This window comes from Melospiza melodia, chromosome 8, assembly GCF_035770615.1.
Source record: "Melospiza melodia melodia isolate bMelMel2 chromosome 8, bMelMel2.pri, whole genome shotgun sequence".
NCBI lineage: Eukaryota > Metazoa > Chordata > Aves > Passeriformes > Passerellidae > Melospiza > Melospiza melodia.
The window spans coordinates 23,129,499-23,157,203 of NC_086201.1; the positions used below are offsets into that span (position 1 = coordinate 23,129,499).

The window sequence follows — 27,705 nt, forward strand, 5'->3', positions numbered from 1 at the left end:
CTAGGCTTGCTCAAGCACACAGATTGCACATCTTAGGCAAATCACCTGGGCAGATGCCCAGTAAGAGAAGAGCGCCTTTCAAAAAGGCAAAGTGCTCTCCTCTGATGGAGGAGAGAGGCAGCAGCCCCCGTGACGGGGGTGCTGAGAGCATCCCTCAGGGTGCCCTCACAGGGCACCCACTGAGAGCATCCCTCAGGGGCAGCAGGAGGCTGGCCTGGCACCACCCCACCCACCCACACAGCAGCAGCTGCTGGATTCTGAGCCTGAGCCACCTCCCAGCCCCAGCTACAGACAGGGAAATGCAGTCTGGCACATCACTGCTGACCCATTGCCAAGTCCAGTTCTACACCTCTCTGAAAAGGACAGCTAAAGGGAAAACACAGATATTAATAATAATAATCACAGAATTAACCAGGTTGGAAAAGACCTTTGACATCATTAAGTCCAAGCTATGGCCAAACACCACCTTGTCAACTAAACCATGGCACTAAGTGCCACAGGCCATCATTTCATAAACACCTCCAGGGAAGGTGAGTACACCACCTCCCATGATGATGAAAATAATAATAAACCACAATGACATTTCTGATCCTCGTGCCCCCACAGTCAAGGCTGAATGGAAGGGAAAGAAGTCTGCACACCATAAAATGAGGTAAAACTCAAAGAGAAAAGGAAACAAGTTGAGTGGAAGCCTCAGACTCTGTCCCAATGGCATTTTTATCAAACATGTTTGGAATTGCTCTCACCTTGGGAGCAAAAAAAATCCTTTCTCAAACACAATTTAAAGAAATGCGCAATGGGACAGAAAAGGTTTCAGTTTAAAACGATATATGGAAAGACTATTTTATAGGGGAAAGACTTTTGGAAAAGAATTTTCAATGAAAAAAATTCCAGATAGAACTCAAAAAGAAACAAAGCAAGACACTGATAACAGCAAAGACAAGTTGTATTTGAAGATTAACATACATTCATAACATATGAGGCATAATGAAATGGTGTATGTTTAAAACTTAGTAGCTATTCACACTAAATTGTTGTGAGGCACACTGCACTAACATCTAGGTGAAGCACAGCTTAATTTATTTAAGGAAACCTGAGAAAAAGCAGACATATAACCTCTTCAGACAAAGTATGAATCTTTCCTTCACATGACTGAAATTATTATAAACTCTTGACTCGCAGTGCTAGCAGTTTGCCGAGTATTTCAGCTCCTATATTTGTATTTTTAAATACCATAAATAAAGAACAGTATCTGGATAAGCTCCTGGTGAAGGAGTAGGGCTCTCAGACTACATAAGAGTAGGGGGAGAACTGCATTTAAGACTAACGGTAAACAGAGGTCAAATACATAAAGTTTTTAAAGCTTATCAAATCACAAAATCAAAGAATGATGCAGAAACTGGTAAACACACCCACAGATTATCCAGCAACTACTGGCAATAACCACTACAAGCAGAGATTTAACCACTGTCTTGCTGTATCAGCTAACAAGTTCCCTGCTGCACTGGTCTGTGCAAAGGTGGCTTCCTTGGCGGGAGGGCACAGGTGTGGGGAGCCTTTCCCCCAGCAAGCCTGGCCGAGAGAAGCTGCACTGCTGCCCTGGGCAGAGCACGGGAGAGCTGCCACGGCCACCGTGCGGTGCCCTTGCAATAGCTCAAATTAAAAAACCTTGCTGCCCTTCTACCATGTCCAGCTTTCATCTTTTTTGATCCTTTTGGTGCGAACAAACATTCCAGATGCAACTTAATTGGAGCTCGCATATTTTCTCAGAGGTCAGTGGCAGATACATCATTATTTATGTTCATATTTCCTTAGGGAATTAATCATTAGGGTATCGTGGTTTTAAAATTCTGATGAAAGGCCTTCAAATTCCCCCTGGATTTGTATTCATAATTGACAGTATTACATAACTTTTAAGTACTGAATGACTCACAATTGGATACAAAATACTGACTTTGTAGAAACTTCGTTATGCTTCTTAATATTTCTTACACTTTCTTTGCTCTGAGGGTCTAGGACTTCAATCCCTGATGTTTGGATTTACAAGAAGCAATTCCTCTTTTCCAAGTAGAAGCATTTCCTTTGTTTAATTTTAAAAAGCAAAGACAGTGGAGAGATCCCAATTTTTGTTACAATTGCATAACTACATCTCAAAGTACTTCTCAGGCAGCTGTAACAGAAGGATTTCCCAAATCTTACAACTCCAGCTAGGAGCAAATAAATCCAGAGGTTTGCAGACTCAGAATGTTAAATGTATCTGGATGAATCTTTCCTATTTAGACTAAGTATTAGAAAGTGCGAATGCCTGTTCTGTGATTAGTTTTTCTGTAATCAACTCACCTTCCCAGTTCACAAAGGCTGCTCATTCCTGTTAACTCAAAATGCTACTCAGATCCTGGTAATGTATCTTTGGAATATTAAGACTATCACTAGCTCTTGAGTATCACACCACAGCATAGTAAGTCTTTACATTTAATTTGATTGGAATCCTGTAGAAAGAAAGTTATTTACTTGGTTTTGTTTGCTTGTTTGTTCCATTATTATTAAGCTGTAATAGGATTCCATCCCGTTCATTACTTGATATTATTTCTTAATGGCCAAACTTGAACAGGGACTCAGAAAGTAAAATGATAGTGCTCCTAATATCCCACGGGCAGACTGCTAAAACAGTAAAGTGACACCATTTACAGCTGCTGGAACTAAGCATTTGGCTTAAAGGCCTCTCATGTAATGAAACCTGTTTCAAAGCACCACATAGGCACAGAGAATGCCACTAAAAGCAGCTCCAAGGCTGCTGCATGCAAAGGAACAGCAATGCCGAAGTGGCAGAATTCCCAGTGTCACCTTTATGGTCCTAGTGACCAGCCACTAGCTTCACACTGTGGGGAAAGCAATCTGTGAGTTAACCTGAAATAAACAATTTTTAACTAAATATTTTAATGAGGTTTTTAAGACTGTTCAGTTCAACCAGACATCACCATTCCTACATCTAATACCATTATTAATTTAAAAAGAAATTACTATCTGAACCCCTTGCTGGTCTACAAATGTTTGAGGCATAAATACTGTAAGCAAAGACTGTCCCTTACTTTGATACACTGCAGTTATAATTAGGAATGACGAGATGGAGGAAATGAATGGTATTTCAAAAGCTTAATATTGAGAAAACCAATATCTATAGCAATCTATTCAATAAAGCAAATGGAAAGTGACCCATGGGAAAGGCAGGAAAATCAAATAGCTTAGGACTTTTAAAGGAAGATCAGAGAGTAATGAAATTACTCAGTGCAGCCTATTTTCATGTGTTTCAATATCAGTTTCACTTGTATTTCAATTGTATTTTTAATATTAAAACTTATAAAATGTATTTTAAATGTGATAATTACCATAATTTTAAAATTTAAAGAACACAGAACCACAGAGTAATTATGTAGTCTCTAACATTGCTCATCTTGAATTATATCCCTTACTATTGAGTATGCTCAGTGAAAAACTGATTAATTTTGTTCTACAGCTAGAATTCTACTTAATCAGAAATGTACATCACTCCCCATGGATGCCTTTGCACTCAAGATACAAAACTAAAATGAAAATACACTCCCTCCCTTTTACGAAATTTACTTATCTTCCATTTAAACTGGACAAAGACCAGTTTGGATTGCTGATCCTATTTCTATTCTCACACATGCTCTTGTCCATTAGATTAATTCCACTAGCCTTAGAGAAATCATATGAGTAGAGAATAAACATTGAGCAAGCCAGCCGTGGCTTTTTGAGCAGAAGCACAAGCCCTGGGAGAATGTGACCAGCAGCACATGAAGCAATTGATGGGCAGTGGAAATGGTGATCAGCTTTTTGTTTTAAAGCATTTCAGAAATACAACATACCCCTTCAGAGGCCAGCTCCTCATCCCACTGCAGCAGGCAGCAAAGCTTCCAACAAAACTAGCATTACAAGATAAAAGTTTCAGGGTAAAGGACAACAGTCACAGGGAACCTTCTAAAACCTGATCATTCAACTTTACAGCTCAGCAGATGCCATAAGCTATAAAAAGAATGGCAAAGAGAGATGGACACCCTACTCCCTCACCTCCTGGTATTCCCTACATCTTCTGCTGGCTGAACAGCTCCTCTTTCATTGCCATCAAAATCACATAAGCACATAAATACTCTTTCAGTTAAACCATAGGACTGAGTCCATCCTTATTTCTCAATCTTTTCAGAAGCTTTAAACCTTTGAATTACTCTCTTTTCAAGTGTTCTGCTGTGCTACTACCTGTCATTTCACAAAGTTGGTGCTAAGTCTTCAAAGACCATCCCAGAACTACTTTTCAGACCTGTTATTGACATTTCTACTTCTTTCAGCCTTGCCACCACAACATGGTGACAGACTTTAATATGTGGTATCTCAAGTCACTAAAAAGCAGTTGGTAATATCAAAAAATGGTCCATTTTTGCACTGGAAATAAAACCCATGAATCAACCTAATAGCAGGTCTGGAAGTATTGCCAAACTCTATTAAGAATTAGCCACCTTGTCAGAATTCTTCTTATTTAGTATGTACCCTGAAGTAAACCTAAAACCTCCTGAAGGGAAAACAAATAAACACAACCAAGAACCCACCGTCACAACAACAACAACCACCTAAAAAGCCAAGGGATGTAGACAAAAGTATATATTTCCTCATTCCTTTTAAAAAGTAATCACTGGATATTGCTGGATAAATATATAGAACTTTTTAAAGGAGAAGCTGATCTGTGCCTGACTTATATGACAGCCACTTGCTGTAACTATTGCATTCTGCCCTTTAGTTTCATCAAGGCCTCCACTACATGGCAGCAAGAACTACTTTCCCAATAACCCTGTAGGGCTGTATTCCTAAGTAATCTTAAGCAACATAAAAGTAATTTATGTCTCTAGAGTCTGCAATACTTCTAATCCTATTTTTAAATGTATATATTAAATATACAAGGATGTAGTCTAACTCAGTTTATTTACAACAATGAACAAAGACTACTTTAAATTGAACACCACTATAGGACTATATGACAAGTTTAGCATTTTGGGGGGCGGTGTTTTTTGGGGGGTTTTAATACTATCAGTTTAATACTATCAATCATTCAAAATAGGGTATCCTACAGGCTTAGAACACCATTCCAAGCTGTTAAGCAGTGTGGTGAAAGGCATGAATGTGTAATGTGGTGAAAGGTATGAACGAGCACTTCATTGAACAAGAAATACAGGTAACTAGGAGCAAGGTATAGGAGGACAATCTTGGGCGTTCTTTTGCATTGGACAGATGACTTAACATTTAATAGTGTATGTATTGCTGTACAGGGACAAAGGGGAAGAGTTCCAAAATCAATTTTCTTTCCTCCATTCTGAAAGTTCTGTCTTTCTTCAGGTTCCCCATAAGAATCTACAAAGGACAACCTGATTCTATACTTATCAACTTCATTTTAGCACACCATCACCAAGGGCATGCAATTTAGTTACTGTGTAAATACTTGCTAGAAGCAGAGGAAAATAAAAACCATTCAGAAGTAGTAGCTTAGCTACTACATGAAACTCTCTCTTTTTACACAATTACTGCACAAGCACAGCCATACAAGGAAGGTGCTAAAAAAGAAAGCAATGCGAATGAAGTTCTGCATGGACATGAAGATCCAGCATGGCCAGCAGGTGGGTTTTGAAAATGACATACAGGAAGTACTCTGTTAATCATGGTGAGATGCTTCATCCCTTGTGCACTTATCACTATCATACCAGTCTCTAACCCTTCAAGTGAAGGAATCTGCTTTAACAGGGAACACTGGACATGGGTTTGGATTTACGCCTCAAGGGTGTATGTAAAAGTTCTTTGGGGTACACTACACTTGGAAACATGGAAGACTGAGGTACATTTCTCTTTGGTAATAGCTGTTAATGAAATAACCTAATAAAACAGATTACAACCACAGACTACAAAATCAAATTTAGTTTCATAGTATAGGCTAAACCTCACTCTCTGGTTTGTATTACTGCAACAGGCATAACTAGGAGCTTTGCACATTACTTTTTATCGCAAGGCCACATTTCTCACTAACTTATGTAAATCTATTAGCTGAAGTTTTCCTTGCCTAGTTTAAATTTGTTATTGCTTTAAACTTCAAGTTATTTCTGAGAACAGTTATTACAAGTAACTTGAGTGCATATAAGCTTAAACAAATTAAAACTGATAGGTATTACCTGATTAAGATTATCTGAAGCTGCCCACTGCAACGGATTCTTAAAATTTTGAGGGAATTTCTCATATATTCAATGACTTTGGTACATGAAAGAATTTCCTAAGCCTATCCACCTAATCATTGGTTTATTGATGTGTTTTCTGAAGTGTTGAAAATCATCTTTCCCTACCCTCACCTCTGCCTCAGAGAGATTTCAGCAACCTCCCAGAAACTCTGAGCAGCCCCTGAAAGGAGTATGTGACTTCTAAAGCTGATGCCATAGCCAGCACCTTCACATACCTGGTCCCTACAACCACTGCAGCAGAGGAAATCACCAGCAGGGTAAGAGAGCACAATGTCCATTCTCAAACCCAAACAATTTAGCTCAGCCCCAATATTCCAGTTTCCTGCTCTCATTCCAATGCACATATTTTTTCCAGGAGATTGAGGACAGACAGGTTTTTCTCTAAACCATTGTCTGCAGGTAGAGCATGTGACTAGCAATTGTTCCTACCCACTGAACTTGGGGAAAAACAATATTTTTCTGAGTTCTCACAGGAAGGATAATGAAAACAAAAGACATGTTTAGCTTCCTCTCACAGGTTCCTGGATTCAGCAACTTTTTGCTTGAACTGAAAATCACCAACTTTTATTGTGAGTTAATAACATTAGGCTTGTATATCACAGAATAACAATAAATAAAAGTATACTGTCCCCTGTCCTTTCTTGTCCCCTTCTGGTTTGCACTGAAGTCAGTGCATTCTTGCACTTTTACCTTCCCTCCCACAGTGAGGACAAGAATCTCCCTAAAGGCACACAGTACAAACAAATAAACATGATAGCAAAGAATTAGAGAAATATATAAGTTAATCTAAGTTAATCATACATAGAAAAACTCTTTTTTTTTTTTTTTTGGCACAGCAAGCTGTATCAGGATCAGATTTTTCTTTAATTAATCTTCATTAGAGTCTCTGTAAAACACTACTGAAGGACCTGATCAGAATACCAGAAATTAAGGCAGAAGAAAACTGTTCCAAATATAACATATTGAAAAACAAACACTTGTTTTAATTGCACAACTCCAAACCATGGCCAACAAGGTTCTGCAGAATTCAAGCCAAACCCATCCCCAAGCAAACAGGTCTAGCTAAAAGCGAGTTGTTGTTCAGAGGGATCCTACCTTCTCTTACCAGTTAAACCAACATTTGTAGGAGAGAGTGCTGCTTGTCTCCATGTTCTTTACTCTATTGATTGTTGTGTAAATATTAGGCTTCCTGCTTGTGCAGAAACTACTGCAAAGTTTCTTTCATTTCTGTTTGCACATTTCAAACTTGTGCATGTTTTAGAACAAGGAAGTTTATGTAATGTTCCTGAGAAAGTGCAGTACATCATGGCTCATTTTAATTCAGGTATGAATACATGACACAGATGAATTCACAAAACACTCCTTTCATCTGAAATTTAAGCAGTAACCCTTTTTCTCCTGACGGTTTAAGCAGCTTTACATGATGAAATGATTCAATTTTTTTTGTTTCTTTACAGCAGTGCTGGACTGAAACAGCTTTGGATGAATCTTTCCTGAATTTATTCAAATATGAATACACCATCAACCATAAGAATATTTGAATAAGTAATCCAAAAGATGTCAATGTTCTCTACAGCCATAGAATATAATTTTAAACTTTGCTCAAAGCATTTCAGTATTATAGTACATGAAAACATCTTCTCCCCAAAGGCCAAATTTTCAAGTACTGAACAAACCCAAATATTCTTCCACAAAATCAAGAAATCTGTATATGCATCTGGGATATTCATCTATCTAAACATAAACCTTTGACACAAATTTTGTTTGTACATTCTTCACAACCACTGCTGCATTACTGAAATTCTGGCTTACCTATACATGTGGCTTCATCTTTCCTTTTTAAATTACTGTCTTCAGAAGATACCATTGGGAAAATGAGAGGAGAATACTTCAGTATGTATGGATTATCCTTCTTTACTCCCACGAGACACCTCCCACACATTCAGAGTCCTGTTCAAACTCTCCCTTTTCATGACCCCTCCTGATCCCCACTGCTGTCTCTTGTTCCCGTGACTCAGTTCTGGTCCCTGCTTCCCCAACAGCAGGGTCAAATAGTCACTGGTTCCAGTATGGGTCAGACATTTGCCCCCAGTTGCCAGCACTTGTACTGCTCAGCTCTTGCCAAAATCTGTATCTTATTTGGTGCACAAGTTTCCAAGTTTTATTGGGTTTCCCTTCTCAACAGATTCTTTCTGTCAGTGTAAGAGAGCTGAGTGTTCTGCACAAAGCAGTTTTGATGGGTTAAAACTGGAAATTTTTGGTTAGCTGGGTTTGGTTTGTTTGGGGGTTTGTTATTCATTGGGGTTTTCTTTTTGTTTTGTTTTTGTTCAGTTGTTTGGTTTCTTTTCTACTTTCTGAACAGATAGAATTTTCTCCTTTACTTTAATCCCAGTCCAACTGTCCCCAAAGGCTTGACACCATTTTTTGGACTTTCACTTTTCTCTCTCAGCTGGCAAAGCATTTTTTGGCTTGCTACCTACTAGCCAAAGCCACAGACAGATGATGCTTGGCCAGCATGGACTGTCCACTGCCTGGGTCTTGTCTCCCAGGAGACAGAAACAACCCAAGATTTTTGGGCTGTCTGCACTGCCCTGCAGAGTGGCCCTTTCTGATAAGCCATGCTGGGAAGCCAAAGATAAATGAAAATCTAGATATTACCATGATAATGGTAGCACAGGGAAACTGTGTCTGGTGATGTTTAACAAAGCATCTTGAGGCTGAATGAAAGAGGAGGATTGCTCCAATTTCAGACAGAATTAACACATTTCCAAATAGAGATTGCTGAAATCAAGTAAATTAACAACATGAACAACCAAATCACCAGATTTCTCTCAGCTTCTCTGTTAAATCTGCTGCAACACATATTTCTGTGCAACGCAGCAAATTACTGTTGTGACTGTATCTGAACATACAAAATGACAGAGAAGCAAAGCTCTAGAAAAACCAGAAGGCAATTCCTATAACAAAGAATCTAGCACCCAATAAAGTATAAAATCATGATCATCAAACAAAACAGAAACAATGTCACAGACACCTATATGAAGGGAAATGGCAAAGGATAAATGGTTATGAAGTAGCTGTATTAACAGTCCTGAAGCACATACAAACATGCAACCTAATTTGCAGAAATCTCATCAGCTCAACCAGATTAAGCTAAATTCTGCATTTATCTTAGATTCTGCCTCACAAAAGCACCTCTCCAGGCCTTTTTCTTGTTTTTAGAAAGTTAAATAAGGTGACAGTAACAAAAAATTATGGTCCATGTTCATGCATCAGTTTAGGTAAAGAAAAGAGGGAAATATTATGTAGTAGTTCTAAAAGCAATGGAATCCTATAAGATGCAATTTTGCAATTTAATACATACCAAGGATGAACATGCTTACACAGAACAAAAACTAATTTAAACATTCAAATCACAGAAAACGAGTATTCTATTACTATTTATTTCAACAGATGAAAAACCTACCAATGCCATTCCTCCAGTCAAGGTTGCCTTGTATGAAAAAAATTAGACGTTTTTCTACAAGCTAATCATCTAACTATAAACAGGACTTTGAAGATAGAGAGAATTTATGTTTTTGACCTAAAAAGGCATTCTAAGAGGAACTTTTTGAATGCATCAGGTACATTTTAACACTACAGTTAAGCAATGCTGTATAATCTGCAACACATTAACAATTCAGAAACTTAATAAATTCAAGTCCTTTAAAATACACATGAAGACATTTCCTATTTAAAATGCTGCTAATATTTGTGCTTATTAAAAGTATTATATAAATAATATTAGTCAACAGATTTTAGCAGCATAATGATAAAAGGGAATTAAAGATATACAGTAATTAAGCATTAATTTTTTTACAGTGAACCATCAGTGGGTTCACAAATAAGAAACATTTATTTTCATATTTAAGAAATACATTCTTCCAATTGACTGATTAACAAAAAATTTCACTTAGAGCCTTCCTCCAAAAAATGTCACGATTACCATCTAAGTGGGCAAAAAAGTCCAAATGCTTATTTTGGCATTTGTATTTCTTTGACGCAGTTTACCCAAAGATAAAAAGTATCCAAAAAACTAGATCGCAGTCACCCACAGTGCTAAGATTTCCAAATTTGACTACTCTGTTCCTAAACTCCAGCAAATGAGCACAGCTTTCATTAATGGATTGCTATTAAAAATAAATCAGCCAAACATTTCTGCTTCCATACAGCTGGAGCAAGCATACAGCACTCTATTATGCAGCTGCTTGAAAGACAGATTTCAGCCTCCACATGGAATTACTTACCCAGAAGCATGTTTCTCTTCTACAGTTAGTTCAGCAGAACAGAAAGTTGTGCACAATAGAGCTAGCAAAAGAAATGTCCTCACTAGCTCCTTTTTGAGTTGGTGCAAGCCTTGAGTAGGATGTGAACTTGTGCTGCTGAGAAATATGGCTTGCTCCACGAAGCTGCTGGGGCACTTTGCTTCACTCCCATTGGTGAATGATACCTCTCCAGGCTATGCACAAGTGATGCAAACAGGCAGCAGCTGGTGCCACCTTAATTCAAGGCAACAAAACCATAAAAAAAAGAGAAAGCAGTGAAATTCTGTAAAATGTTTAAAGTTAACATATTGCAGTATATCTGCCCTGCAATTGGTTTGAAACTAGTCGCCCATCTTTCAGCTAGAGAAAAACTCCTTACAGAACTAATACAGTGTGGCAAGGAAAATCTGCAGGGTAGGTAAGTTTTGCAAAAGTAAATGTTTCATCTTTCCGTAATGTTTATTTTCATTTCAGCTGAATTTGTCTTCTCTGATACAAAAGACTCCTTTAAAAAAATACAAACAAGGAGCTGGTTTGGGACTTGTTATTTAGCTCAAAAGTCACCCACAAGACCAAATGGGACACACAATAAAAACATTCAGAATGCTGCTGCTACCATGGCAAGTACCTACTGCCCAGTAAAACTGACCGCAGACTATTTGCCCAAAATTAAAATTAACTTTTGCTATGAAGAGGAAAAAATATCTCTCTTCATATTAGAGAGGGAAAAGGCACACAATCTCAAATTTGGGACCCAAATCACAAACAAAGAGGAACCTCTCTAATCTGCAGCCCCTCACTTTGGGATGTGCTGTGTCAGTACACCTCAGCTGGAGTCTGCACAGAACCTCTGACTCCCTCAAAAGAATTCTCCTAAAAAGAATTTTTTCTAAGCACATCCTTGTAGGAATACTTGATAGAAAGAGTATTATTAAAAATAATTTTAAAATAATAAAAAAAGAGAGAAGACATCCAACATCATTAGGAACAGATTTTTACCTGATGCAGTTGGCAGGTACATCAGATAATTCCTCACAGAGAACTAAAGATTACAGAAGAGATCTTGTATGCAATTCTTCCACTTTAGTGCACTGTGTTAAATATATAAAGATTTACTTAATCTTCTCATTTGTCTCTTACTAAACTGAAGGAATGACAAGGGAGGTAAAAGATGACTTTACAAAGTAAACTTCTTGGAAGAAATTTCCATGCCTCTGGAAATACTGGACAGAATTTCTGTGACAAGATTAAATTCGTACCCAGTCCTGAATAAGGTATATTTTTCCAGTGACAATACTCTTCTCTAGTACGCAACTGTTGGTTACTCAAAACAGCACCTATGAAAATTCAGCTTAATCTTAATTTATTCTATAACCTCCTACTTCTCCCTTCTACTAAAGCGGGATTACTTTGATAATTACTTGATAATATGAGTTGGCAGTAATTACATAATTTTGTTGCATGTCCTGAAATATTTGGTACTCTACTTAAAAAAATCTCCATCTTAAAAAGAAAATAATAAAAGGATTGAAAGTAGTGGAAAAAATGAATCAGCTTTGACATAAAAAGGCAAATAAAAATCAAATTAAAAATAAACTTCTGATTTTTAAGCAAATTCTCATTCCACACTTGGAATTGATAACACCAAACTTCTGTGAAATTTTATGTGGGTTTTATATAGACTCTGATGATTTCACAAGATGACCAGTATTCTCAATAAATACTCTGTTCTCTCATGCCAATAATATAAATAATTGCAATTTCTGTGATGACTCAAGGATTTTCTTTTGCAATTTCACTGTAAACTGCAGAAGAGTCTTACACATTCCATAGGCACGTGGTAGGTTTATGCAGTACAGCAATACAAAACAGCAGGGACTGTAACTCCCCCAAACGGGAGGCATAGCTCCCTCACTTCCCTCCACTTGCTCAAAGAGACTGCAGAGACTCTTTATTCTGGCAGTGGTTTTTTTGCAAGTGTTTCCTTGCTAAAACCATGAAAATGTGCCAGTTTTAACCATTTATCTAGTTTAACATACCATAGCTCCTTTATATTTCCCCCCTAACAGCATAGAACACCCTGTCTTACAGAAGGCCGGACCTTGGTTTCAGAGGAAGGTCTTAGGACACATTAACCTCAGATTTAATGTGTCAGCCTGCCCCCTAGCTCACATCTCAAATGGGATCTCCAACCACAAACCGTCCCAGTTTTAACAACAGTTCTCTCTTCCCCACCCTTTAAACAATGCTTACTCCCATCTACTCGACTGACAGCCACTGTCCCAAGATTTTGGAGATGGCCTGGCTCTTTTTTTCTGAGAAGGCCCCTTCAGAGATCCAAAACAGCACAGAAATGTGTACCCAGCCCTCCACACTACGAGCATGATGGACTCTGGATATTGAGGGCATTCAATGCACTTGAGCAGCACAACAGAGGCGCTGTGGGTGAGCAGGAAAGCAGGACAACAGCAATTCCTTTCGGAACAGCAGCCTGAGGCAGTCATGCAGCTACTGCATTATAGATGCAGAAGTCACAAGGGTGAGGATAGGTGGCTGGAAGATAAAAAGGAGAAAGTGGAATACAGAAGAGAAAGGTGGTGGTGGGGGGGAAGATTTAAAGACAGTGTAACACATGCAAGAAGAACGCAATGAAAAGATGTTATTATACCAGAAAGAGAGATTAAAAGAAAGCAAAAACATTAAGATGAAGGCAAAACAGGTAAAAAAGCAATAGTAAATTTAAAAAAAAAAAGCATTTTTGTTCCCAAAAAGGTATGATGTGCTGACCTTCCAGAACACAGTGGTACAATGTTCACTGCAAGTGTCACACCCACACCCCACATCTAAGCAAGGGGAAGAGAAAGAGACCACAAAAGTATGTGCATTAGAACCACAGAGCTACAAGAAAGGAAAGGACTCTTGAAGAGGTTATCTGAGGGCAAATGCACTCATGTGTCATTCACAAGCAGCTCCTATAGTCAAAGAAAGAAAAGCTGACACTGAACAGCTCAACTGTCAATACGCTCAGGTGGTGGCATTTTTTTAAAAAAACCAAAGTTCGTACTTGAAATTCTTCCCCTCTGCATTTTCTCGCTTTTTTGTGGTGGCAGGAGAAGCGACATTTTTAGCGTCTTCAATAGGTTATTTATTATCTCAGCTAAAAAGTTATACTAACAAACAAAAGTGACCCAGAATCCAAAACATCCACCCAAAACATGTTTTTTTCACTTAGATTCTATGTCCACCCCCCTTCCACATGCTTTGATACAGGCAACTCTCCCTAGCAGACTAGAATCCAACATGCTTGTATTTTGGCTGATTAGAAACTTGAAGAATTGTACTGTCAGGATGTGACTCAAGAGAAATGGACAGTCTACGTAGATGTGCTATATTTTCAGATTAAGCACTGCGAAAAACAATCTTTCCAAGAAGTCCAAAATGTAGCAGTTTGGACTTCTGTACAGCTTAGCGTCAAACAGCAATAGCATCCTACTGTCAAATTCATAAAAGGCTTCTCTGCATAGCCATGCTTGGATCCTTTAGGTTTTGTCCTTTGCCTTTCATGCACAAGCAGCTCTTAAGGCTTGCAGTTCCTGTCCTCAAGGTTTTCTCTTCAGTGCACTGCAGACTAGTCACATACAGAATTGTTACAGCAAATGTTCACTCAAGGGCAGTCAAGAAAAATAATGGGCAATATCAGGTATAAATACAAAATATAAGAAAAAGACAAAACACAGTTGCTAAGGTTTGACCTTATTGTTATTGTACTACCCATCATGATTCTTAATTGTCACCTTTGTTCACCTAATATTTTCTCACACATTTTCAGCAAAAAATGTAACTGTTATGATCGTAACATCAGATAAGATCAGAAGGAATTTCATTAATATTTCAATTAATTTATAACATGTGAAGTTCACTAATGAACTAGAAGCACCCTCCAGAGACATTGACTTAAACCAATGACTAGTATGTAAAACAAAGGACCTTTATTCAATAAAAAACAATTACCCTCCTCTCTTACTGGAATAAAGGATCAGTAATCCAAACTTTATTAAGCATTGGTGATGCCAAATCACCCATACTTAGCTTCTAAAATTCAAAACAGGGCTCAAAGCAGAGGTGAAGTAATTTTGTCAGGAGAATACTGATGCCCTGTCAAACATGCTAGGAAATCTGCTGGCCATGCTTGAGTAGTATTTTAGTACACTGCACTTAATAATCATAATCATTCCAGTATGAAGAAGGAAAATACAAGTGAGAGGTGAGGTGGAACAACCTGATCCTACTGTACAGGCACAGAGAATAGGTAAAAGACATCATCAAGCACGTGTCCAGGGAGTAACAGTTAAATCCCTTTCACTAGAAAAATTTCATAAGACATGATGGACTACCAGGGCTTTCAATAAACATCTCAGAACAGAAAAGTATTCAATCAAAGGAGTTCAATTATTCTCCTCTAAGTCTTTTCCCCTCATCAAGTTAATGACAGTGGATTGTGGTACAAACAGAAACAGAATCAAAGCAGAGACAAGAAACTGTATTCTCCTGAACTCTTAAATCTTAACCTCCACCAAGACATCTGCACATCCAGTCATATATGTACTACAGCTTTTCCTTTTCCTGTCACCCAGCCCTCACTAAGTGTGGCTCCAGGACAATTCAGAAAAGCAGTATTTAACTCTGCCCCAGATTACGCATTAGGCAGATGCCTCATGGCTAGCATATTCTTGAAATGCATATGTGACAGGACTATTAAAACCTACCAGCTCATACTGGTATCTTGTACTTTTACTTACATGAAGCAAATTCTGTTTGAATATCTGCTTCACACAGATGCATCAAACTTACACACATATTCACAAGTGCCTACACATCCATTAAGGCTTAGCATTATATTGCATGCTAGATGAAATAATAAAACAGTATTCCTGTTCTAGTTTATGGTATTTAGAAAAAGAAAATTACCTACAGCATATCCTCAAAGATGACATTTTAACTTCAACAGCTCCTCCCAGGACACTGGTGAGATGAAAAATATATTCCCCATTTTACGAAGCATAGAAGTATTTCCATACATAGCAACCAGATGTCATGTTGTTTAATACATGCACCTTTGTCGTGATGGGGAATGGTACAGCCATAAGAACTTAATATCAGTTGAATTCTCCCCCTGAACAGGAATCTTCACAGAGAAATTCTTAAATCTTTCTCCAGCCTCAAAGACTGCAACAGGTTCTGCAGGTATGCAGCTTTCAAAGTCCTAACAAATATCCAGTTATAAATGCACAGTAAAATCTATTTCTGTTCAAGTTGTTAATCACCACTGCCCCACCTCACTTGCTACTTAGATCTAAGAATTTGTCATTTGCTGTCTAGATGACAGCAAGTGTTTAAGGAGTCATCCCATTAAGTAGTTACTTCACTGCAGTTGGAAAAGAGAATGATGAACTTATTTTCTGCTTTGGATCTTGTATTCCAAAGCACTGGAGAAGAGGATATTTCCCATGCAGTGTACAATGCACCTTTAACCCTTCCTCTTTGACATGGGCACACAGATTCTGAAAGACTCAACTTTCAGGTCTCAAACTCCACATTGCATTTCTGTACAACCTTCATATAAATCTAGAATTTAAAAACCTATATATTTGGAAGTGGCAACATTTTAACAGTCATATATATATCTTCTCCAGCATTTGCTTCCCAATTTCATATTTATGCAAGTATTTATATTTGTCATAAGGGCAGAGAGTTCCTAAATAATGTGAATATAGGGAATCACAGAGGATGAGCAGCTTCAAGCTAGTCTAAATAATAGAAAAGATCCTTGATTATTTTTAATATGTGTATTACACTAATGGTGAGAGGGGTTAAAATGACACCAAGCTACATAGCACCAACAGCACTCCATACACATGTTCAGAAATAATTCTTGACTTAAATTATAGTTTAAGTAAGCAATAAAAAAAAGATACATGTGACAAATATATCAACTTTTATGCAGAGTGAATGAAAGCATCTGTAACTTTCCCAAAGTCAAAAAGGAAGTGATATGTAGTGCTTCATTATGACAAATCTCTTCTATTAAGCATGTTCTATTCTGATCATTTTACTTCAGTCATCTTTACTGGAGCTGAAAAGCAGTTATTCCATCACAACAGATAGATCCCAGTGACATTACTACTGATAATTTTACTACTAGATATTTTTCCTAAATGAAAGTGATGACACACTATTAAAAAAAAAAAAAAAAAAAAAAAAAAACAAAAAACCAAAACCCTCAAAGACTCACCAGTCCAATGCCATTTGCAAAGCACTTTGTCAGTGAGGAAGAGGCAACACTCATGCTCCAGAAATTCCCAAACTGTGATGCGAAGAATTGCACACGGTCAGGTTGGGGAAGTTTTTGTGCTTAAGCAAAAGCATAAGCACTTTCAGAAAAAGTGGAAAAGGGAGCAGGGTACACAGGTTCAGGTTGCTAAAAGAACTTCCTACAAATTGGACAGGGAAGCATATTGTGGAGTATATGTTTATACCAGTAAGAACTGTCTGATTTCCACAGAAATTAACTTCACTATGGTGAATACTTTGAAAGACTGTCTAACTTGAAATCCACTTGAAATCCATTCCTTTTGCACTGGAAATAGGAACACCCAATTAAGGCCATGGGGGAGCTGCTATAAAAATTTCCACATGGATAACTTTTTTAGTCAGCATCCTCTGTTGTTACAGGATAGCAGGCTTTAGAAAGTCATCAAATAGAAGCAGAGTGGGTCACAGACACATAAATGTTGCATTAACAATAAAAAATGGGGAAGACAGTAGTACCAACATGAACAGGCAAATTCAACACAGCTTTCTGAGACATTATTTAGCTTGAAAATACATTCAAATCCTATGAATGACTGAGAGCCTCAGGAATTATTAAAAAAACCCCACAAAACAAACAAACAAACCCTTTACCCCCCCACCCCCAACGCACCATGTTTTTTTGCAAGGACTACTATCCAAACAATTTGAACATAGGTAAAACGCATGAAGAGAGTTTTACTGAGGGAGTGAAGGTATAAGACATAGGCAATGCTTCCAGGTATATTATAAGATGAGCTGGCAGCTCAAACTGACTCCAAATTACCATCTCAGATTTTATGAAAAACACAGCATCCTGATGCAAGAAAAAACAGAAAAAAGAAACTAAACCACATCACATTAAAAAACACCATTAATGATTCATATGCTCACTAATTAAAGGATCTTATTGGAAGGCTTACCCAAAACATCAATATATCTTTCTGTTCAGATTTTAATTTACCACCTCCCTCCTGAATGGACATGCTTGCTTAATGGCAGGTCACAACAGGAAGTTCTAGAGGTGAAATCACCTCTGATAAATTGCAGGGGTAGAAGCCTGTACAGCCTAGATCCAAGGCAGGTGTTTCAGCTGGGTGCAGGTATGACACAGTATGACTCTGAGCATTTGTGTTCAGTCAGATCCATAAAACAGGCTGAGGAAAGTCGCCTGCCTTCAGGGTTGCTTAACAGGCAAATCCAAGAAACTTAATTTCTACCCATACTCTGTAAATGTGAAGTGAGATGTCTGTTCTGTGGACTGTATATTGGCTCCAATCTTCTCCCACACAGTCTCTTCAAGCTGGGGAGGAATTGCACATTTCACAAACTCCCTACCCTTCAATCCCTCCTCTGTTTGTCACTTTCTCTGTTTTCCTTTTCTTGGTCTTTCCATCTATCCTTTCTCTACTTAAATTCACACTTCACTGTTCATAACTATGATCATATTGGCTTCTCTTTCTTTGTTTTCTCTTCTTGCATACCAAAACCTTTTCCTTTCTGGTGATGCTTGATTAAGCAGCTGGGTTTTTTTGATTTTTTTATGGGGCTTTTTGTTTTGTTTTGGTATTTATTTCCCCTTTTTCCCCTCCCCCCAGCATTGCACAATACCTCATCCTGGAGTCTGAGTTTCAGTATATCTGCAAAATACCAGATCAATGGCAGCCACTTCAAAGCCAGCTGGAAAGAAAATACACTCTTGCATCAGCATAACTACGTTTCAGACCATGGGAAGGGAGAAAGCTGATAGCATGGAACCACCCAGCACAAAATCCATGCCAGGGCTATTTTAGACATGGAGGATGCATGTGAGATGCTGACCAAGGGCTCTGCACTGCACTGGGAGGATTGTTTCTGTGGTCAGGCAGCTGGATTGGTGTAGTACGACACCGTTTGCTATAGTAAATTTTTTCTGAAGCAGATGGATGTTGTTACTCAACAAAGAGACCAGCCTCTCAGAGCATGGTGACAAGTAGTAGCTCATTTTTATTTCAGCCTGAGGTGTGAAAGTCACTTAAACTGCTTAACTGACACAGACATGGGGTTAATTTTTCTTGGCTGCCAGTCTTCTTTTTTCACAAAGTCACCAAATTGTGTACATGGGCTATGCAGAGATGGCATATGTCCAGACACATCAGAATTAGAAGTAGACTTACACCTGTTAAAATCCATCCTCAAAGGTTTGCAGGTTCACAGATGCACAGTAATTCAAATATTTCTGAGACTCCATAAGTATATATATCTACTATAAACACAAGCATATGCTCCCAAAGCTGTGCATGAACAAGTGCAAGATACTTGGAAACTTGGCTGAAAATTCCCAGGAGTTGGATAGAGGAAAAACAACGCACCCCAACTCCAGGAACAGCACTGCAGCAGTGGCTGCGCTGTCAAACCTCCACCTATACCATTTCAATGGAAAATTCCATCAGTTTGCTCTGCAGCTTCCAAAGCTAGCAGTTCTAAAAACATCACAGGAATTGTGCAGGTTATACTACTACAGTTCAAAAACCACAGCAACTATTTTATCCTGAAACATTAACTCTGAATCCTGTTATATTTTATAAGCATTCTGCATATATCCCATACATGTTCCGTTATATTTGCATTGTATACGTGACATCCTCCCTTTCTCAATCTGGATAAAATACTAATCTTGAAATTTTAACCTCAAAGGCTCTTCCTTGATACCTCAGCTGCCTTTCATCACATGCATTTGAGTATGTATTTCCTTCGGGGCATCTGAAATTTACCCATTTTATCCCTTTGAGACAACATGCTCACATAGGACACCCTTTCTGTAAGGGGGCACTCAGTCAGCTAATCCAACTTCTCTGGAGACATTTAAAGCACTGATAGCATTAAGTAAGGTCGTTTCAGGCACCTGTTATGAATTTTGAAGCAACCTAATTTAATTAATCATAGACTGAAGTTATTTGGATTTGCTCAGTCTCTGATTTTCTTGAAATGAGTTTGTTTGGAATTCAACAGATTCATAGCACTGCAGTCTGCCACCCTTTTGGCAAAGTGCCAACATACTGCAATGCATGACAGGATGCAGATTTATTCCCATAAAAACATAACCGAGCTTCTAATAGTCATACAGAAAACAGATAAGAATCACATTTTTAATACAACAGGCATGCATATGCATTTTTAATTTCAAAATACTACTCAAATGAGGTTATTTCAACATTATTATTGGCTAAATAAAAATATCAAAGTGTAAAGCCACTAAGCCTTCCCTAATATGATGATTATTCCTGAGGGCTATTTCACTATTATCTGCCATTCAACCCAGTTTCCCAAAGCACTGATCCTCTGAAACTGCAGAGAAGCCAAAAGAAACTGCAGATATTGTGTCCTTGGAAAATCTAGGCCAGCTGTCTTTCTGCAATTCTTCAGCTTCACCTCAGTTTAAGTCTGAGGTGCCCTTAAAAGAAATCACAACACAAACTCCCTTTAAATGAACGGTACAGAACCACAGTTGCAATCACCCCTGCTTATACAGCACTGATTTAGGGTGCCCTGATGGGCTGGATTCCCCCCCAAAAAGACAGGGAAAATCTACCAAAGTGAATGGGGCTTACATGTACCCAGCTTGTAAGTGACACTGCAAGACAGCTTTTGTTGAGCGAGCCAGGGAACTTTCACTGGGGAAGCTTTGTGCACTGGCACACAATGCAACATGAAGAACAAACATCCAGGACCAGATGAATGAAAACCAGCTGAATGAGATGGACTCTGCAGGAGAGCCAGTATCTCCCTTACCACAGAACATTTTGGCACCTAACAGCACTTAAATTTAATGGAAATTTGAGACAATTTACTTTGTCTTTTAAACATACAAGATTTCTCTCCTTGAAAAAGTCTTCTGGAGAAATGAACACAACAGGTCTCTACCAATGTATGAAATATTACCATTAATAACTCCCCCCCTTTATATATGTATGTCTGGCCTGCTAGGCTCAGCAAAGAAAGTGGGGGACATAACTCAATATTTGCCAGTTTAAAAAAATCATAATACTTGTGGTTCTTAAATAGAACATTGAAAATTTAGAAAGGCAGTTTTAATTGAACTGAGCAGGGGACCACTTTCTGTAAATGAGTCAGTTTATGAATTCTGCTCACTTTGACAGCTGTAGAACCATACTAAACACCTGGGAAAGATATCATGACTACCAATATACTAAAAATTCCGGTAAGATCTTTTCTATGTCTCCTTTAGAAACAAATTATAAATAATAAATTAATATAAATAAATTTATATATAAATGAATTATAGAAATAAAGTATTGTCAGAACAGATTAACTGTGTAGCTTGGGTTTGCTATCTGATCTACAAAATTGCTGGTTAAAACAATTACCTTAACAAGTGCCCTCATTTAGTGAAGGGGCAGTAGGAAAAACAACCTCACCTGCTTTCAACATATCTAGAATTATTTAATTGGGATACAATTTTACTATTTCTGTATCTTGCACACATTTTTAGGTTTTCATGCCCATTGGTCTACTGAGCATGTCAGGTATCTTCTTTAATTTCATTGATTTCAGGGGAAAGTTTACTGGTTAACCAGACTTGGTAAGAGATGAACAAAAAAGGTTCCTCTTAGAATAACTTAATCTTAGGTTTTCTCTTCTCAATTTCATATTTTTTAGATTCAGAATAAGATCTTCAAGAATTTTCTTTTAAAAATTTGGTCCTGAGATGGAAACTTGAGAAAGAGTAAAACTGACTGAACTTCTACAAAAAACACCACACATCACCAAATCATGAAATATATGTTGTACATGAGAAAATAACTACTTCAGAAAGTAGCATAGGTTTCACAAAAAGGTAACTCAGAGAAAGGAAAAGCCTGCATAATTAACTCAATGTCAAATCCTACAAGCCAAGAGCTTACATCCTTCAACACCAGTGGGGAGAACACAGACCACCAAAGCATATTCTGTTCTTAGTGGGTTAACCTGTACAGGACAGCCATTCTCAAATACATCACAAGAAAGATGTGAGTACCTCCTCAACCTAGAAAGGGACCCTTGCAGAAAATTTCTGTCATCTTTGGAAATAAATTGAACCGTCAGCCAAGAAATTCTCTCCTATAATTGTAAATAAACACCTAAGATTGGCAGCAACAGAACTGTGAAATATCTGTAGTTCCACATTAAGAAATCAGCAAAAAGGTAACTCAGTATTTTGGTTTTGGATATCTCTGGTGTCAGGCACACAAGCACTCTGCTGTCTACCCCTGCCAAACAGTTGCTGTTAATTTGGTCTGGTCACCATTGCTGGCTCCTGACGAGAAAGACTGACTAATGAGACAGGCATTCCTTACCAGAGCCAGGTTTGGATCAAGACTGAAACTTGAGAGGCAGCGAAGGGCCAGAGCAGCTTTGTCACAATCCTTCACATAAACGTCTATTTTCATGTATGAAACACAGAAATACACCTTGCAACCTCCCATCCACTTGCTCTGTTACATGCTAACATAAAGCAACAGAACACCCTCTCCTCGCTGTCACATGATAAGATAAAAAGACAGACCATAATAAATTCTCAGTCAAGATGTCTACACCTGCTTTAACCACTTTCTGTGCAGTGGAGAGTTGGCAGCGCTGGCACTTACATGAGAAAGAAGAAGGCATTATAAAAAAATTTGTGCTAAATGATACTGGTCCAGGAAATGAGAGATCAGCTCATTCTTACAAGAATCTACCTTAAAACACAGACATAGCCTTCCTGCTCAGACATCTTCAAATAATACATCAAGTGGATGTTGCTAAGACTATTTCAAAGATTTCTTTTCAGTAACATATAGAGGTCAAGGGTTTACTTGTTAAATTTATTTGGCTAAATATTGTTAAAACAGAGCTTTAATACTGGTCACACCAGATGGAATTTTTATAGAGAAGCCTCTACATATTATCATTAATTTTACTTGACCTGTAATGAAAAAAACTGTAAAAATGCAAGCCCTATGTCCCCTTTATATCTTCTCTAAATTTGTTGTTATTTTTATTTTTGTTCCTTGCCTGGGCAGAGGTCATACTTAAACACCTTTAACCACCTTGCTGAAGAAAATACTAACGTGGAAGTTACCAAGAGCAGATTTTTTTACATAATTTATATCAAATGAAGCGAATTCCCCCACCTTATTTTACTTTTTATATATACTTTATAGAATTATATGTTATTATGTAATTACTTACAGTTTTTTCCTCAACTTTTTAGTAAGAACAAAACAATTAATGCTTTAAAAAAATTGTCCCTTATCTTGATTGACTTGAGGATCTTTCAATCAGGACAGGATAGGAAAAAAACAGGTAAATGCTAATTAAAGCTCTGGTCCTCTTTGTTCACTAGAAGTTTGGGAATCAGAGCTTTATAAAGTAGCTGCAGAATAAAAATCCTACACATCTGACATCAAAACTTTCAAAGGGCTAAGGGTAAAATATTTAAGAAAGTTTTCCTATAATAATCACTAGCAAAGCTCTTAATTATGCTGAAACTGTGAGATCTACTTTGTCTTATTTTTTCTATCATGAATCTTCCTTCTGAAACAAATACAGTTGTTTGAAAAATTCTAATTACATTATCCCTTAGTGCCTCTTGATCTTATGGAGACTGCTCTCACAGTTAACATTTACAAGAGAGCAACAGCCTCTTCATCTATAAAACATCCAAGTTTTACCAACATTATGTATGAAGGTGAAGTTCAACATGCCACGTGGGAGCTGAAAATCAGGATGTATCTTAGCAGTAGCTACATGAAATTCTGTATGCTTGCTTTTATGTCTGGATTTACAGAAGCTGTGACAATTTTTGAATCAATTAATGATCTGGTACAAAAGATCACTCCCTGAGATGATTCTGCAGCCCTACTGTCCCAAAAGAATGGCTTCTTCTCCCAGTACAAGTACCTACAGAGAGGCATAAACATATTCTGCCTTTCAAACCACACAGGAGTACCACAGTGAGAAACAGCCTGGTTTTTACATCAGTAAGAGCAGACTCCTTTTTTTCCCCATCCTTGTCAAACTCCAGCTTCTTTAAAAATGTCTACCAACCAGGTGTGAGGATGCCTATTGTAATTCCAGATGACTTCCAAGTCATGAGATTTGATAACGAAGTAATTTAATGCAGATGAACTACAGTTCAGTCTTGTCTAGATTATACAGTTAAAATATTTACCTTGATTTGACAGCCTTGCAAATTAAAATACATATTGAAGGTTAAGAGAGTGAACAAAATCACGGGAGTTCCTTTTTCAAATCTATACTACTTGCCTTTCTCCTTGAGTGGAGACAAACAGAACTGTCCCACAGACTCATGAATTGAGTTTGGAAACCATTAACTCAAGCTACAAGGTCATCAAGATAAGAGCAAAATCAATAGGATTGTCCTTCAGAGCCCTTTTCAGATATGGCTAATAGGTCTCTACAGCACAGCCTTACACACTGGCCCATTTTTGGCCAAATATTTGCCCTGGTTGCAGTGCAACTTCTGGTTTGCTTTACAAGCTGTCAGTGTTCTGATTTTGACTACAGCACTGCTTCTTGCATCTGGTGGGGCTGCACTGCTGTAAGGCTGTGCTTAGTGTTCCTAACACCCCCATCAAGCCTGGGTAACGCACAGCTTGCTGAGGAGAATGGGAAAATAATGCTCAAATAATGGAAGACAGCATCTGGGTATTATAATTATGACCAACCATCTAAGCCAGAATGAAAATCTACATTAGGGTTGATGTTAACTCATTAAAGAGAAGTGCAGAAATTAACTCTCTTGGCTTGCAGCCAACGATGACCCCTCTATTGCAGAGCCTGAAGGAAGGCCTGTGCTCTGAACACACCAACACCTGCTGCATGGATGAGTGCTGGGAGAGCTCTCACCACCTGACAGTGACAAGCCCTGGCATAGCTCATGTTTAGATGTCAAACTTTTAAGGCTCTTTGCAAAGCAGTCCCTCCACCCCCTTGTCAACCCTTCTGCCACTAAAAGCGAGCATCAATTGATTTTCTCACAAGCAGATCACACCTTATGCCCCCCTGGCATGGGAAATTTCTGTCTGATGGCCACCCTATCACAAACCTTTCAATGCTGAAAATACAAACGAGCTCTGCAAACAGGAGCAGCTTCCCTTTAATAAAGTCAGAGCACTGGTACAGCCTATAAAGGGACCACGTACCAGCAATGACAGCAGTGTGCCTGCTCATCATGTGCACACCCTGAAACAGCCACTGCTGAGCTAAGCCTAATGACACACCAGAGAAAACATTTGAGAAGGAGACAGCAGCACCTGCCATGGATGCAAATTGGCCTACCTAGCTTCTATTTTCAGCAATTTGGTGCTTAACTGCTATATTTGGAAAAGACAGAAGAAAAAAAAAAACAAATCAGTTTGTGTTTGGGAACTGTGCAGAACATTAAAATACCTATTCAAACCAAATGATTCTGACAAAAGAATTCAGCTCACAGGAGTGGATATACAGGTTTCCTTTGGCAGCATGGGAAAACCAGGGCTATCAACTAGGCACAGGTGATTTCAGCTGTGCAGAGAAGCTTTGCAATCTGTTGCACTTGAATAAATGCAGAACAGCCTTTATCTAACATACTAAACAAGGAAGGTTGCCACTGCTTCACAAATGCAGCTAAGGACCATCCTAGTCATCCTTTATCTTAAAAAGGCACCACAAAAATGGTCAGCAATAGCCAGTGCCCCAGCTGAAGCCATCTTTGTTCACAAGGAGCGCTGTCTGGATGGAGTTTTTCTGATAGCATGTGAGTCTGAAATTCCTCCAAGACACTGACAAATAGCCAAGTCATTCTCAGCTGACAAAAGTGGAAATAATTTTACGGCTTGCCAAGGGCCATAAAGGTCACCATTAATGAGGCTGGAAACCAAACATCAAAGCCCCGCCACAATGCCACAAGCATAGACAGACGCACTCAAATTTGTTCCACCTAAAGCCCCCTACCACAGTAAAATACATCCTATACCTTGATGTTTTTACTTCCCCAAACCTCCCTTGCAATTCCCTCCTGTACACAGGAGGCAAGAACTGCAAGTAACAAAGCCTCAAAATATCTCTAAGCAATTCTCTGTCATTTGCTATGACAGTGATAAGGAGCATATAATGTCACAGAATATTTAATGTGCACTTGTTTAGCTTACATATGAACGACTGAAAAGAAGTTATCAAATAATTTTTCTTGGTTGGAAGAGAAATAAAATTATGTTTTATTTATGGCTACAACATGCAATTGGTAAGCAAACCTGTTTATTTTGAGGTTATCCTAGAAAAGCATCATTATTTACAGGAATCTAAAGTTTGTGCCTTGGACTTCCAAAACACTTCCAGATGTTCCTTCAAAAAGTGTTTTTTTTTTTTTAATAGTTTATGCTAATGTTACAAAAATTGTCATATTTCAAATAGCTGAAAGTAAAATGCCACATTATTTTATGAAAGACAACCAGGTATTGTATATTTCTCTCAGTGACTTCAACTAGACTGTCTCTTCCACTCCTGCTAGACTGTTACCCTGAATTTTGCATATTTCAAGGCAAAATTCCAAACTTCCTCTGCTGGGACAGGATACAAACTGAAATAAGAACCAAATAATTTATGCCGTTTTTTATGAATATACACAACTCCAATTGTAATTCCCTGAAATCATTTATAATACACGAGGATGGCCAGTGCATCATTTCTCTGCCCACCTTAGCTTTGTACTCTCAAATTATTTTTAGTTATTTTTTTAATGCTACATGTTCATATACTATATCAAAGTATATAGTCCATATACTATATATTTATATACCTATAAAAAAGATAAAATTAAAGAAAGCTGATATAACCTATTAGAAAAAAGACTAACAACCAAATAATTTCTGACAAAAAAACCAAATTATGCTTTGAACAACATTTTTAATGTAGTAAATAACAGATAAGGAACTTCTTTATCCTTAAAAGCCCAGTTATGAAGAAACAGTTTCATATGCCCATAAAAATGCATGCAGGACTTGATTTTTTAAAATATTTATTTTCTGTAATGATTTATTCTACTTATTTTGAATACCTCCTTGGGATATGTTCTTGTAGCCACTTATTTTGTTGAGTAACATTCATGTAGTTTAAATGTTTTTACTCTCAGACATTGCTTAGGATTTACTTCCCTTTTCTGGTTTTTTCATTATTGAAGTATTTTAAAGCCTTTCAGACATTTCCTGAGATACAATCTTTACCTCCTCCTTTAAAAATAGCAGTGCATTTTCTTATTCTTGTCTTTTCTACACTACTTTAATCTCTTAACATTTGGAACAACTGCATTCTTCCTCGAACTGCCTGGATTTTATTTGCTTTTGGTTTATGAAATTTATTAGGTGTGAAATATTTTATTGCCTTATTTACTGGCTTCAGTGTCCTATTCTGGGAAAGCAGGCAGATCAGCCACGGGCACCCCTAAAGACAACAATATTAATGACTCCAGCTGATGTTCCTACTTGTGCAGCCAATGGAAATGTGATCCCTGCTCCTGCAAGCAGCATGCTTCCTGAGGCACTGCCCCAGCACACTCCAAGTTCCCTGCCTCGAGTGAGGCCAGACATTCACCCTGGCCTGCTGCACGCAACTGCAGACGACACATTCTCATCATCACTTACCAAAGAAAAAAAAAATTAATTGATATTTTTCATAAGCAGGACTACTCAACATAAAATCTCACATAAAATTTCCCTCACATAGAAATATTAAATTGGTCATTC

At 37.9% G+C, this 27,705-nt stretch overlaps 1 protein-coding gene across 6 annotated transcripts in view; it reads right to left on the reverse strand.

Annotated features, from left to right (window-relative positions):
- Positions 1-27,705, reverse strand: part of ZNF385B (zinc finger protein 385B) — a 148,880-nt gene that overhangs the window by 72,396 nt on the left and 48,779 nt on the right. Inside the window, exon 1 of one of the 6 annotated variants that reach the window (XM_063162250.1) lies at positions 16,887-16,906. The exons of the other annotated variants lie outside the window; for them this stretch is intronic. The gene's annotated coding sequence lies outside the window, so the exon portion shown is untranslated. Of the gene's footprint in view, positions 1-16,886; positions 16,907-27,705 lie in introns of those variants that run through there. 6 annotated transcript variants of the gene reach the window in all.